The sequence below is a fragment of the Delphinus delphis genome, chromosome 6, assembly GCF_949987515.2.
Source record: "Delphinus delphis chromosome 6, mDelDel1.2, whole genome shotgun sequence".
NCBI lineage: Eukaryota > Metazoa > Chordata > Mammalia > Artiodactyla > Delphinidae > Delphinus > Delphinus delphis.
The window spans coordinates 103726025-103740496 of NC_082688.1; the positions used below are offsets into that span (position 1 = coordinate 103726025).

The window sequence follows — 14472 nt, forward strand, 5'->3', positions numbered from 1 at the left end:
CCTGGAACACTTTCATTTCCGGCTTCCGTTGGAAGACAAGTCTCCACAGGTCTCATGTTTCTGTATGCCACCCAGAGACACTGCCTTTTTGGTACTGTCTTTTCAAGGACGTTTCTATGATGAACAGCCTCAGAAGGCAGAGATAATGTCTCCCTCCAGGCAAAGATCTGGCAATCTTACTCTTCATTATAAAAGATTTGGGTTCCCTAAGCTTCCTCCTGTGGCCCACATCATGTAGGCTTTTGGGAATTAAGGCTCAGGAAACTGGCCCAAATGACTATAATCTGACTATTGCCATTGCTGTTAGTAATAAACTGTGCGTTGACTCAAGAGTTTCATCTACCAGCATTCCTGAAACTGTGGCATGCTAACATGTGTTGACTAGAGAAAAAAAAAAAAAAGCACAACTTAAAAGTTGAGAATTACATCTTACTTGGCGGACAAAACAGAGGACTTAAGCCCTGAGGGACTGCTTGCTCCAAAGAGGTAGGAGAGGATCCAGGATACATAGTTTTTGCAACAAAGACCAGGTAGTCGGAACTTGAAAAGATTACTGTTAATTAAAGAAAACCAGATATCTCAAGTTAGGGAATTTAGCACTTTTCTATGTATGGGAAGATGCAAGAGTCTGGGCTCACTAATTGATGTGCACCTCGGCTATCTGAGGTCAGTATCCTGTGCTTTCTCATCCTGAGTCTCTTCGGGGTGCATCACTGGGGGGAAGGGGGCAGTGGCTGCAGCAGTTGACTGCTAGGTCGGGGTAGCGTTAATGTGATGGCTTGATGGCCGCAACATCCTTTGTTTACCGATACGGCAGGCAGCATTTTTTCCATTGATACTTGTTAGCTTGCAAGTAGGCTAACATCTAGACAATTTCCTTCCAAACTTTTACTCAGAATAGGCCTTTCCCCACAATGCCAAGCTGATGGATGCCACTAAGTGTTATTGCTTTCTGGAGTGTTTCTTATACATGATCAGTGGTCCTCCTGCAGTTACCGGGGGAGCTTTCTAAATAAAAGCACAGATTCTTGAGTCCAGATTCTTTGATCTACTTGCCTCTTTGGGAGGAAAGGCCCAGGAATCTGCGTTTTTCACACGCTCTCCAGGTGATTCTCAGGTACAGTAAAGTTTGAGGCCCATTGTGCTAGGTCTACTCACCCAGCAAGTAGGTCTCCAGTTAGGCTTACTGGTTCAAAAATTAACCTTCGAGACAATATCTGAAAAGGCCACAAGATGGGGCTAATAACCCCACATGCCAGGCACCTCCCTGGAAAATCTTGTCTCTTCTAGTCTCACTTTCTTTCACTGTTTTATCTATGTGTCCCAGTTGCCCTGCGAATCTGTTTTGCTGTATGGGTGTTTCATTCTGTTCTTATGATGTCCCTTGTTTGTTTTGTTGTTGGTTCTTTTCTCAACTCTCTGAGTAGGGCCGCAAATCAAAACAAGGGTAAAGAGTAGAAATTAACAGATGGAGCTTTTTTTTCTTTAAGGAGAATACAAAGGTTAACATTAAACCAGTAGGGTCCTCCAGTCTTTCTGGAAATCTGGAAAGGACTTGGTCCTATTCCAAGCACCACCATTAGCCAGGGGCAAGACCTGGGGCATAATATTTCACTTTCCTTACTTCCTTTTTCTCAACTGTAAAAGGAAAGATTGGACTAATTGTTCCAAATTCTTACCAGCTCAGACACTCCGAACTTTTTTTATTCTTTGCATAATTTCAGGAAAGAGGGTGATTAAGATACAGAGACCAGGAAAGAGAAGTCTTGGTGATTGTAACTAATGTGTCACCAGCTCCTGTTTCTTCTTCCAGGAGAAAGGACCTTCTTCAGAGGCCCTGAAGTTCAGGTCCTCTGTATACCAGCTAAACTATTACAAAACTCAACTGGCAGTTCTCACTACTATAACTTGCCCCATCCCATCCCATCCCCAGGCATCTTTGCCAGGCAATGCCACATTTCCAACCCCCCTGCTATCACCATGTACATTTATGTAAGGAATGACAACTCTTTATTAAATGTCGTGTTAGGAAAAAAACTATTCCTAGGTGCAGAAAGAAGAACAGCTTTTTTTTTTCCTTTTTAAAGCAGATGACTAGAAAGTGACTACTGCAAATAAAAAGCAGAGATTGTTAGATTAGATAAAAAAGCAAGACCCAACTATATGCTACCTAAAAGGAACCCACTTAAATATAAGCCTACAAGTAAGTTAAAAGTAAAAGGATGGAAAAAGATATGCCATGCTAACACGAATCAAAGAAAGTTGGTGTGGCCCTATTAATATCAGAAAAAGCAGATTTAATATCAAAGAATATTATAGGGATAAGGAGGATGACTGCTGTATTTGACAGTCACAGGGCTGGCAGTAGCAAGAACCATTTTCAGAAATGGGCAACCAGAGATGCAGATGTACTTGAACTTGTTCAGCAACGTTACCAAGGACATCTTAGAGGAAATCACTGTAGTCTGATGCTTGATGTTGGACACAGTGATGGCTTAGGCCTTCTCTGAGGCCTCTGCCATAGAGAAAGGAGGGTAGGGGCTCTGAGTTTGACTTGCAGGGGGAACTCCCATAAGAATTAGTGCTTAATGCAAGTGACTAGGGAAACACCTGGGGTAGTAAATCGCCTGCCTCTGGATCAGATTCAGTCTCAGACTTCTTTTATTTGCTCCATATGCTTTTTTTCCTCTGTATCACTTATGATCTTCTAAGCTGCAACTTGTAAATTGCAACTCACAATGATTAAACCATAAGGGCATGGAAGATCTCACATAACAAAGTCTGGAGGCAAGAAGGCTGTGTCCAGCCGTGTGACACTGAGACCCCAGATTCTTTCCATCTTTCTGGTCTGCCTATGGCTGCCTTTGGGTTAGAAAATTACCGCAGCTGCTCCAGATATCTTATGCTGTTGTAAATCAATGTCCAGAAATGGAATAGGACCATTTCTCCCTAGTATGCTTCATTTTCAGAGCCACGAAACCTTTCCTACAAACCTCCAGAAGATTTTCCCTCACACCTTATCAGCCAGAACTGGGTCACATGCCCACCTCTAAATCCATCACCATCAAGGAGGATGAGACTGCTATGACCGACTTAAACCAATTAGGCTTTACCTGAGTCATGTGCTGGAGGGCTGGTCACTGAGATACCTTTGGGGCTCAGCTATTTGTTAGAAAGATGGGGAAATCGCCATAAGATAGGCAGCTACAGGATCAAAACAGTTGCCAACATATGCAAATTGGCAGATTTACCATAAAAAAAATTTTTTTTCCCTCTGCTTTTTTGTTGTTTAAAAAAAATTAATTGTGCTAAAATGAGCATAAAACTGACCATCCTAGGCGTTTTTAAGTGTACAGTTCAGTAGTATTGAGCATATTCCCATTATTGTGCAACAAATATGCAGAACTTTTCATCTTGTAGAACTGACACTCTGAACCCTTTAAACAAATGCCCTCTTCCTCCTTTCCCCAGGCCCTAGCAACCACCCGTCTACTTTATGTCTCTAAGAATTTGACTATGCTAGGTACCACAAATAAGTGGAATCACTTGTTTGTGACTGTCTTATTTCACTAAGCATAATGTCCTCAAAGTTCATCCATGTTGTAGCATATTTTAGAGTTTCCTTCCTTTTTTTTAAAGCTGAGTAATATTCCATTGTTTACCCATTCATCCACTGATGGACATTTGGATTGCTCCCACCCCATGGCTATCGTGAATGATGCTGCTGTGAACATGAGTGTACAAATATCTCTTCGGGACCCTGCTTTCAATTCTTTCGAGTATTGAATATATGCCCAGAAGTGGAATCTCTGGATTTATTTTTACTTTTTTGAGGAACTGGCATACTGTTTTCTACAACAGATTCACCACCTTACATTCCCACCAACAGTGCACAAGGATTCCAATTTCTTCACATCCTGACCAACATTCATTATTTTCTTTCTTTTCTTTAATAGTAGGCATCCTAATGGATATGAGGTGATATCTCCATGTGGTTTTGATCTGCATTTCCCTAATGATTAGTGATGTTGAATATCGTCTCATGCTTTTTGGCCATCTGGATATCATCTTTAGAGAAATATCTATTTAAGTCCTTTGCCCCATTTTTAATCGGGTTATTTTTTGTTGTTGTTGAGTTGTATGAGTTCTTTATATATTCTGGATATTAGCCCCTTACCAGATATATAATTTGCAAATATTTTCTCCCACTCTGTAGGTTGCATTTTCATTTTGTTGCCATTCATTTTCATTTTGCTGCACAAAATTTTTTTAATTTTAATGTAGTCCTTCTCTCTTTTTACTTTTGTTGCCTGTGTTTTGATGTCATATCCAAGAAATTATTGCCAGTGTCATGGTTTTAGGTCATATGTGTAGGTCTTCAGTCTATTTTGAATTAATTTTTATATATGGTGCAACGGAAGGATCCAACTTCATCCTTTGCATGTAGATATCCAGTTTTCCCACCACCATTTGTTCAAGAAACTGTCCTTTCCCCATTGAGTGGTCTCAGCACCCTTGTTGAAGATCAAATGACAAGAGTTCATTTCTGGATGCTCTATTGCATTGCTCTATATGTCTGTCTTTATGCCAGTACCACACTGTTTTGATTACTGCAGCTTTGTAATAAGTTTTGAAATCTGGAAGTGTGAGACCTTCAACTCTGTTTTTCTTTTTAAAGATTATTTTGACCGTTGGGATTTGTTGAGATTCCATATGAATTTTAGGATGGGTTTTTTTTCTATTTCTGCATTAAATGGTGTTCGGATTTTCATAGGGATTGCATTAAATCTGTAGATTTAATGGGGTAGTACTGCCCTCTTAACAATACTGTCTTCCAATCCATGAATGCAGGATAGCTTTCCATTTATTTGTGTCCTATTATCTCTTTCAGCAATGTTTTACAGTTTTCGGTGTACAAGTCTTTCACCTCCATTTTATTCTTTTTGATACTATTGTAAATGGAAATATTTTCTTAATTTCCTTTTCAGATAGTCATTGTCTGCCTTTGCTTTTTTTTTTAAGATTTTTTTTTTTGATGTGGACAATTTTTAAAGTCTTTATTGAAATTGTTACAACATTGCTTCTCTTTTATGTTTTGGTTTTTTGGCCCTGAGGCATGTGGGATCTTAGCTCCTTGACCAGGGATCAAACCCGCACCCTATGCATTGGAAGGCAAAGTCCAAACCATTGGACCGCCATGGAAGTTGCTGTCTGCCTTTGCTTTTTTTGTTTGTTTGTTTGCGGTACGTGGGCCTCTCACTGTTGTGGCCTCTCCCGTTGCGGAGCACAGGCTCCGGTCGCGCAGGCTCAGCGGCCATGGCTCACGGGCCCAGCCGCTCCGGGGCATGTGGGATCCTCCTGGACCGGGGCACGAACCCGCGTCCCCTGCATCGGCAGGCGGGCTCTCAACCACTGCGCCACCAGGGAAGCCCTGCCTTTGCTTTTAAAGAAAGAAAGATCTGCCTACATTGCTACATTAAGCTCCCTCTCCTGCGTGGCAAGAGACTTGAGCTGAATAGCAGCTGCTCCCTGTAGGAGGGACATTTGTTCCTGTTTGCCACAGTCCCTATCCAGCCAGCTTCCCTCACACTCTCTACCCTGCCTCTGTCAGCATTTGGGGTTTTGACCCCTTGTTTGGAGGTCCCCAGTGAAGCCTACACACTGCTGCTACTCACTGTGAAGGATCGAGGGTGGCAAAATACTCTGGTACAGACTGGCAGCTTGACCACTTGACAAAATGAAATCTAAACTGCTGTTCCATGGTCCTGAAATGTAAGCCCCCAATTATTTGATGGCAAACATTTTTAACAGAAAAATTTCTGAAATACATCGTGTGCTTTTTTCTCTCTAAAATAGAGGATGCAGAACAGAATTTAAGCTTTTCTTCACGACTTACCAAAATAGACAATAATTACTGGGCTGGGCTGGGTAATAACGGGGTGCCCTCAGGAGTTAATGAAGTGTGTGGGGTTCTTTGTCTCTGTCCCTTAAATGGCCACAGATGCCTGTGATCTGTGGGTTCTTGCATTGGCTAGGCATTTGTTCTTTCTTGCTTAGAGGTTCCTCTTGCTACTAACAATGAATCTGCCTGCAGCAACCTGCTCTCCCTTCCTAGTTGTTGCTTCTAGCATAGTGTGGGCTGGGACCTGATAGCCACGTGTGTTAGAATCGCTGGCATCAACAATGGCAAGAGTCATGCAGTCACTCTGTTGCTTCAGAGGTTTTCCATAGGCAGTGGGGGACCTGGTGAGCTCACTCACAGGTGGGGGTAAAGGACTGAGAACCAAGAAGGTCAAAGTCACAGGAGTCATGGAGCTGACCCGGAGTGAGCAGGGCGGGCTGGGCTCCATCCGCTTCCATGCAGTCACTTTCCAAGAACGTCCCACAGCCCACTGTCCTGCGGCCACTTTGGGGAGCTACAGAAGGGCTGGCAGCAGTGCCCTGGGCTGTGGAAACTGCTGAAAATGAAAACACTCTTCGGCCTGATCCGTCTGCCCTCCCTCTTGGGTACCCAAATTAATTTCTCACTACATTTAATATGGTTTCATTTTTCCCAAGGAGACACTTTGGATTATGTCCAGGAATTCCTTTTCTTTTCTCTGTGGAATGATTTTATTTATTTTAACCTTTTCACTATGAATATTTTCAAACACAGTATTAGAGAGAACAGTGTAATTAACCCCCACATACCCATCTTTCATCTTACATCAGTTCTCAATTTTGTTGTTTTTGTTCCTCCTCTCCCCTACACTATTGGGGGGGTGGCGTGTGTGGAATATTTTAAAGCAACCATGACTTTTATTTCAGGAATGCATCTTTTAAAGTTACAACAGGTTATAATATTGTTGTATTATATTATTGTCCACTGTGAACCACAGCACTAGCAAGAAAACTTACATGTAATTATCTCTAGTCTTCCCAAAACCCTGTCAATTATTCCCATTTTTATAGATGGGGATGTTGAGGTTCTGCCTTAATTTGTATATAAAAGAAAATGGGCTAAATGATGGTATATTAGTTAGAACTCAGTTTAGGCTTTGGTTTTCAACAGAAAAGCCTCAAGTTCAGTAACGTGAACAATTGAAGTGTTTCTTTCTCTCTTGTATAAAAGTTCTCCCAGGTCCAGACCATGTCTGGGGCTAGCATGGTGGCTTGATGGTGCTCATTAGGGACCCAGGCTTCATCTCTGCTCTGCTCTTCAATGTTGCTCTGCTATTCTCAACGCCACAGACCAAGATGACTGTTCCAGGTCCCATCATCAGGTGGTAGTGGAAAAGGGACTAGCGGAGGGCATACCCATTCCCTTGAAGGACTTGGTCCTGAAGCTGCACACATAGCGTCTACTCGCCAGCCACTGCCCAGAATTTAATCACACGGTCACACCTGCAAGGGAGACTGGGAAGGGTAGTCTTTATTTTGGGCAGCCTCTGGCCAACTAAAATTCAGGGATTCTCTATAAGTGAAGAAAGGGGGACAACCAGTAATGCTTTCATGGATAGAATAAAGGGTTCTTTAGAAGTCAAGGGTGTGGCTTTGAGTCCTCCATTTTGGCCTCAACTGTGGTCCATTTAGTATGCCTAGTGGTGCCTGGTTAAATTAGAGATAGATGTCCTTTGGTCGTGAGTAACTTCAATTATTTAGTCCTTGTGCCCATAAGTTTTTTGTTTGTTAATTTTTTTTTGTTCTGAACACTTATAACCATACTGTCCTTTTAAAATGAATTTTATTGAAATAGTAAATTTATATTATGTGATTTAATTCCATTGTCCATAATGGAGAGACTCTAATTACATACCATCACGGCCCTGCTAGTAATGAGTTTGGATTCAGCTTCGCTCTTTACCACCTGAGGGGTGGACAAATTTTTTGTTTACCTTCTCCAAGCCTCCTTTTCCTTTCTATAAAATAGGAATATTATTATCAACCTCAACTGTTGTGAAGATTAGATGATGGATGAAAGTTCTGGTCACAGTGAACACTTGACAAACTACCTATATAACAGATACATATGTACTATCTCCCCACTAATCCTATCCTATTTAATTCCTATCACTTCTAAAAATAATAACTATAGCATTTTATAGCATCTTCATACTTATTAATTTGGGCATCACGAAACCTTGTGAAATAGGCAGAGCGGGTAGTCCTTAGTCTTCTATTCTAGGTTAGGAGATATGAGCTCAGAGAGAGGGATTCACCTGCCCAAGGTCACATATTCCCTCTAGACTGGATCCTTCCCATGTGCATTTAAACCTGCATCTTAAACAAATGATTAAACAGCCCTCTTTCAACCCACAGCCCCCTCAATCATCCGCATCTCTCAAGTCCTCCTTCAGCCAAGACATGAATCACTTCCAATTCACTCATCAGCCCGCCCCATCCAACTTTTGCCTCTTCATTAAGTTTGCTCCTGGCAAGAGCCTGACCTTAAGATCTCTGCTCCCTCTTACTCCACCCCAGACCATCTCATCCATTCCTGTGGTTTCAGATGCCAACCAGAAGCTCATCACCAGCTCAGACCACTTTACCGAGCTCCAGTCCCAGCTCCTTTTGGGATGGGAGTGGGGGTCAGGTTAGGAGAACCCTTTTCACAAGTCTGGGCATAAGACAAACAGACCATGAACCATGGTAGGGGCAATAGGACTTGAAAGAAAATGATGAATAGGAAAAATGTTTGGAAGAATTCCCAGAACCTAGAGATAGAATGGCTGTGGGGTAATAAAGGAGAGTCAAAGGTGATTCGGGATTTAACACTTGGTTCCTGGGATAATGTTACTGACACTCATGGGGAAAACTGGAAAGGACTGTGTTGGGGGAGCCATGTGATGCAGGGTTGAAGACTTGAACCTGGGGTGAGGGTGGAACATTTAAATGGAAAATTCGAAGTGTTTTTTTTATTATAGTTTCCTTCTCCTGCTGAACCAGCCCCACATTTCTCCCCCCACCTCCAACCAGGGCTTCCCACAATTGCACTGTCTCGGCTTGAGACAGACAGAAGTAGATAGAAGGGAAATTTTTTCTTCTTCACTGGCATAGGTCACTATCCCAACCCACAAAGAGCCATGGGTAGAATTTTTAAGAGCCTTTATATAGAGTTCCAGGCTCCTGAAAGTGTTTCTGATAGGTTTTCCTTAGAGGCAAGTAAGTTTGACCCTGTCACCTTAGCCTTTCACGCGCACCACTGGACAGAGCATAAGAAGACCTGAAGACGGAGTCATCCACTGCAGGGAGTTTCTCAAGCTTCTTTCATAAATAAAACCTATGATGCTACGATTCTAGGAGCTAGATATTTGGAGCTTCAAAAAGATTGCTGAAGACTTCAACAACCTCAAAATTTTGAATATCTGAAAACTTTTCTTTCCCTGAATTAGGACCCAGTGAGAGTGTAGTTCATGGATTTGGCCACATGAAGGCAGCATACACAAACTCACCTTTCCTTAAACCAGTCTGGAGTCGCCTTGCTCTTGAGTTCCCACTGTCATCACGGGGCACCAGACTCTCCACAATTCACGCAGGTCCCCAACCTTCACACTGCTGGACCTTCATCACCTCATTCCCATGCACGGGAAGACGGATGGGCCACCTGCTTGCTGACACCCTCTGACAATCTTCCTCACAGAGTGGTCGGTTGGTGCCTCATCTTCCCCCATATGTCCCCTGCTAACTCCAGTTCACCCCATCTGACTTGCCTTGTCGCCCAAGCCCTAGCCAAGGTCTCCCTCGATACCTATTTGTATGTCTTCTCACTGCTTTGCAGACCCTGGCATTACCTGGTGCTGAGAACACGGCTGATCGGTGGACGGGATGAACAAGTCAGAGCTCCAGCAGTCCGTGAGCTCCGTCAGGTGGGTTGTAAGTTACCCTGAGTGAGTGAGTGGGCCCCAGGCACAGAGATTCTGATTTTCAGTAGACCTGGAGTGGCATCCAGGTATCTGCTTTTTTTTTTTTTTTTTTTTTTTGGCCGCGTTGCATGTGGGATTTTACCACTGGACTTCCAGGGAAGTCCCAGGTATCTGCATTTTAAAAGCTACAGGTAGTCCACTGATCATACTTGGATGAACACTGATTTTCTGATTCTGTGGCCTTGGACATGTTAATCTTTTAATCTCGGTTTTCTTTTCAGCAAATGGGAAGAATTAAAGGAAACGTAAACATAGATGAAATGTAAACGGAGTGCTTCCTTAGCACAGTGGTTGGCATTTAGACGTGCTCACCAAATGCTGGCTTTTCTCCTGGGGTGACCCGTCTGCTGAGTTTGGGGTGGGGGGTGAGAGAGTCTGGGGGTGAGTATAGTGTATGCAGGGCTGTCACATGTGGCTGCACAACGCCAGGGGGCACCACCCTCAGAGACGTCTTTGTGAATAGCATCCTCTAGAACTGTGGGGGATCCCAACCCTTCACAGGATACAGAATGAAGAAGTTTGGGGTGAGGGCTCTGGAGAGGAGCCCTGAGGGTGTGGGGCAACACTGTGACACACCAGCTTTTTGACCTTATGTTAAGCCCGGTTCACCTCCTCCTACTCAGGAGAAAGTCTGGAATCTTTCTAGTGATAGGGAAAGGGGTTGCTAAGTGCCTTGACTCTCACTGCCCTGCTGGCCTGAGTGAAGAGGTAAACCAGCCTCTTGATTTAGGCAACAAACCAAGTGGCCTGATGTAGAGATGGGGTGAGAAAGGCTGCCCAGTTTCTATGCCTATTCTTGTGCCTCTTGTCCTGGCTGGTACAGCGCAGGGACCTGGTCCGTGGTGTTCAGGCCCCTCGGCCAGTTCTGCTAAAGCTCCTGGTGATAGTCACCTGATTTCTGGCGCCCCCAAAAGGGCCTGGGCACTTTAGGGCTTGAAGAGACCGGGAGGGACACTGATGCTGAGAGCGCGACAGGCAGGTGAGTCTCCAGCTCTGAAACATACCTGGGGGCTAAGAGGAAACGCCAGCCTCTAAGTGTGGCCTCCCGAAGTTTCCAAGTGGACAGGAAGAAAGAGGGAGGGGTGGTAGGAATGGGGGCTCAACTGCTCACGGGGGTCGGGGGCGGGCACAGAACAGCAGAAGACCCCACCTAGGGTCGGGGCGTGGCAGAGATGGCCCCCCATCTCTGGGCACGTGCAGCTCCGGAAACTGGCGGCGGCGTCTATTTCAGAGTTTATGGTAAGAGGCTGGAGCGGCACACGCTCGGCACCGCAGACAACACACCCCACCCCTTAAGGAAGTGGGGAGGAGAGCAGCAGGGGTGTGGTTAAGTCGGAGAAGGAGAGGGGAAAACACAAACCTGTCAGCGCTGTTTCTCAGCGGAGGCCTCCGGAGCCGCCGCGCACCCCTTAAGAAGAGCCCCTCACCTGCCGCCGCCCCGCCGCACCTGGCCGAGCCGAGGAGCCGCCGCCGGAGTCGGCGCTTCGCTCCGTGTGAGTCCCCTCCCGCGATCGCAATCGGGGCTGAGCGCCCAGCCAGAAGGTGGAGGCTGGACGAGGCGGGAGGGTCGGGGTGACTCCGGGATTGCAGGGACCCGGACGGGACCGGGAGCCGCGGACCCAGAAGTGGGCGCTGCGGCGTGGGGCGCTCCCGGGGCCGGCGAGCCCTCCGCGAAGGGAGAGGGATTCCATTTTGGGAGTTAATTTGAGACGAAAGGGTGTTTTTCCCTCTTAGTTCTCTTATCAGACAGGGGAGGATGGGTGTGTGTGGGGGGGTGATGGGAGGGCACAGAAAGGCCGCCTGCCTCTAAAGGTCGGGCCAGAGAGCTTTCAGAATCCAACTCTTCAACTCCTGCCTTAGAGCCTCTGCCGCTTCCTCCTTTGCCCCCTGCCGTGCCCTTCAGCTCGCCCACCCTGCTCACATTCCCACGCACACCCCACTGCGCTCACCGCCCCCCAGAGGGCATCTTCTGAATCAAGCGCCGACTGGAAGCAAGCAGGGCTCTGCAGGGGGGTAGAAGCAGAACTCTGTGCGTGCGTGTGTGCGCGCGTGCGTGTGTGTGTGTGTGTGTGTGTGTGTGTGTGTGAGTGCCTGTGTGTTGTGGGGACTAAAGTTAACGCTCGCTGCCACCCCGGGTCTTTGTGACATTACTTCGGAATGCTCCTAAAGGGTTAAGTTCTGTGCCGCCTTCTCCTGTCAGGCTGTGCGTGGGCAAAGCCTTGGGTGGGTGAACAGGCAACATATGGGTGCTGTTCTGAGCCCACCGAGCCCCACCACCTGCCCTAAACGTCAGCCATCTGACACTTGCGTCTCCCCACACGCCAAGCTTGGAGCTCAATCCAATTAGGCTTCTCCAAGGGGTCAGGGCGGGGAGAAGGAGAGCCGAATTTTGGACACACAGGGGGCATTCGCCAGGGGCGCTCAGAAACCAGAAGAGGAAGAGCTTTCCCCCGACCCACAGCTGGACGTGAGCCCTCGGGGCAGTTGGTTCGAAAAGATCAGGGAAGGGACACAAGGAGGCTCCTCCCTTGAGGGCAAGGAATGCAGGTGTGGACCTAACCCCAGCCTTTCACAACTCCTCTGGGGGAGGGCGAAGAGGAAGCAGAGACAAAAAAGTGTGTGAAAATGGAAGGAGGGAGGGAAGTAGTCACATGGAGAGATCAGCTCTGGCATGACACTCTGCTCTCATTCCTTCATTCAATAAGCATTGGCTGACTTCCTACCTGAGGCCAGGTGCTGGCGCTGGGCATGGGAGACCAGGGTGCGTGGGACCCAGCCCTGCGCCCCGAGCAGTGCCGTGGGGAGGGAGGGAACAGGTGCTGACCAGCCCAGTGCTGGGGGCTGTGGGTGGAGCCGGTCAGTGTGTCCAGGAAGGCTTCCTGGCAGAAGTGACTCTAAGTGGAGACCTGAAGGATTGGTAGAATTAGCCTGGGAGGGAAAGAGGGGCATAAACGGCATAGGGCACAGCAAGTACTGAGACCTGAGGCCAGAAGCAGCGGGATGAACCCAGGAAACTGAAAGTAGCTTGGGGTGTTCAGCACGTGGAGAGTGCAGGGGTGAGTTGAAGCTGGAGAGGTGGGAGAGACAGCTCCAGAAGGGCCTGCTCTGGCTGCCATGGCAACTCCTGTCACTTGGGCCCTAGAGCCAGCAGCCTCCGACTTGACTCAAGGGTGCAGGGCCGCCAGATTTAGCAAATGACAAAGTGAGAGAGTGGCATGGACAAGTATACACTACCAAACGTAAAATAGATAGCTAGTGGGAAGCAGCGGCATAGCTCAGGGAGATCAGCTCGGTGCTTTGTGACCACCTAGAGGGGTGGGATAGGAGGGTGGGAGGGAGGGAGATGCAAGAGGGAAGAGATATAGGAACATATGTATATGTATAACTGATTCACTTTGTTATAAAGCAGAAACTAACACACCATTGTAAAGCAATTATACTCCAATAAAGATGTAAAAAAAAAAAAGAAAATACAGGACACTCAGATTTGAATTTCAGATAAACAATGAATATTTGTCAAGTATAACTATGTCCCGTGCAATCTTTGGGGCATACTTATACCAAGACATTATTCACTGTTTATCTGAAATTCAAATTCAGCTGGACATCTGGTATTTTATCTGGCACCTGTCCTCTAGGGGGAAGCTGAGGATGCTACTGGGAAGTGAAGGGTAGGTAGTGCCCAGGCACCAAGGGAACAGTCTCAGGACATATTATCTTTTTTTTTCTTTTTTTATTATTTTTAAAAATTTATTAATTGTTAATTAATTTTTATTGGAGTATAGTTGCTTTACAATGTTGTGTTAGTTTCTGCTGTACAGCAAAGTGAATCAGCTATACATATACTTATATCCCCTCTTTTTTGGATTTCCTTCCCACTTAGGTCACCACAGAGCACTGAGTAGAGTTCCCTGGGCCATACAGTAGGTTCTCATTAGTTATCCATTTTATGCATAGTATCAATAGTGTATATATGCGAATCCCAATCTCCCACTTCATCCCACGCCCGCCGCCCAGGACATATTATCTTGTAACCAATCCTCCTAGATTCCACTTTGGGGCTCCTTCACTGATTGAGCATGTTATTTCTTAAAATCAAAAGAAAGACAGTTCCTTGTCTTTGGAGCCCCGTGAACCTGGATTCAAATGCCAGCTTTGCCACTTGCCTGCTGTGAGGCCTTACGTAAACCACTTCACTCCTTGGAACCCCAGAATCTCTTTTCAGAAATGAGGATAAGAGTATCTGTTCGTTCAGGTTGTGGGGTGGATCCGTGGTAACGTATCTAAATTGCCCAGGGAGTGCTGAAGAAAAAGTGGTAGATGTTAATCTTCCTAGCGCTTTCACAGGGGTAACCAAAGTAGCATCCCTGAAGTGCTTGGGGCTCGTTTATTTGTTTATATTTATTGAGCACTCAGAGGTTGCAGGGGAAGTACGTGGTGGAGGTCCTTCTCCTAGTGAGACAGTGGGTTGGCTCCTGAGCAGAAAGGGAGAGCTTGGGGCAGTTTTTCAGCTTTGTCAATGACTTCCTTCCCAGATGCCCTGGAAGACCCTGGGGAAGGGGTGGCCATA

The 14472-nt window shown here is 46.0% G+C and overlaps 1 protein-coding gene across 3 annotated transcripts in view; it reads left to right on the forward strand.

The window, feature by feature from the left end:
• Positions 1–208: 208 nt before the first annotated feature.
• PTK2B (protein tyrosine kinase 2 beta) overlaps positions 209–14472 on the forward strand; it is a 139340-nt gene continuing 125076 nt past the window's right edge. The window contains exons 1-2 of one of the 3 annotated variants that reach the window (XM_060015200.1): positions 209–666; positions 9758–9845. The gene's annotated coding sequence lies outside the window, so the exon portion shown is untranslated. Of the gene's footprint in view, positions 667–9757; positions 9846–11227; positions 11396–14472 lie in introns of those variants that run through there. The other 2 variants (XM_060015202.1, XM_060015199.1) reach the window with 2 other exon arrangements.